This window comes from Schistocerca americana, chromosome 7 (assembly GCF_021461395.2).
Source record: "Schistocerca americana isolate TAMUIC-IGC-003095 chromosome 7, iqSchAmer2.1, whole genome shotgun sequence".
NCBI classification, from domain to species: Eukaryota; Metazoa; Arthropoda; class Insecta; order Orthoptera; family Acrididae; genus Schistocerca; species Schistocerca americana.
In genome coordinates this window covers 283,540,246-283,541,017 of record NC_060125.1, presented here as the reverse complement: position 1 = coordinate 283,541,017, position 772 = coordinate 283,540,246, and the positions used below count along the sequence as shown (strand labels likewise).

At 49.1% G+C, this 772-nt stretch overlaps 1 non-coding gene across 1 annotated transcript; it reads right to left on the bottom strand.

Moving 5' to 3' along the window:
- Window positions 1-288: 288 nt before the first annotated feature.
- On the bottom strand, window positions 289-361 carry Trnaa-cgc. The gene has a single exon. It is a non-coding gene; the product is annotated as a tRNA-Ala (tRNA).
- Window positions 362-772: the final 411 nt, after the last annotated feature.

Below are 772 nucleotides of genomic sequence, written 5' to 3'. Positions count from 1 at the left end.
TCTGAACGTACTCAGACATTTCGCTCTTTACCTATTCTGACCAACACTAAACTGACGCACAATATTTTTAGCGCAACGCAATCTGACTTTGAAAAATCCCTACAAAAGAATGGTGGTGGTGGTGGTGGTTAGTGTTTAACGTCCCGTCGACAACGAGGTCATTAGAGACGGAGCGCAAGCTCGGGTTAGGGAAGGATTGGGAAGGAAATCGGCCGTGCCCTTTCAGAGGAACCATCCCGACATTTGCCTGAAACGATTTAGGGAAATCACGGAAAATCTAAATCAGGATGGCCGGAGACGGGATTGAACCGTCGTCCTCCCGAATGCGAGTCCAGTGTGCTAACCACTGCGCCACCTCGCCCTGACTAACAATAAACTACACTTTTCATCAATCACTTACAAAAATATTCATTTTCTCGAACTACAGCAATACTGCGAGCGCCAGTGAAAAAGGAAATGTCGTGTGGATAGGGCCTCCCGTCGGATAGACCGTTCGCCTGGTGCAGGTCTTTCGATTTGACGCCACTTCGGCGGCCTGCGCGTCGATGGGGATGAAATGATGATGATTAGGGCAACACAACACCCAGTCCCTGAGCGGAGAAAATCTCCGACCAAGCCGGGAATCGAACCATGGCCCTTTGGACTGAGAGTCTGTCACGCTGACCACTCAGCTATAAGGGGCGGACTGAGCGCCGATACTGCCAGCTAAATAAAAGATTCTAACTACTGGAGGCACTAACTACTGATAGGCATAGTCAGCAAAAGAAAAATT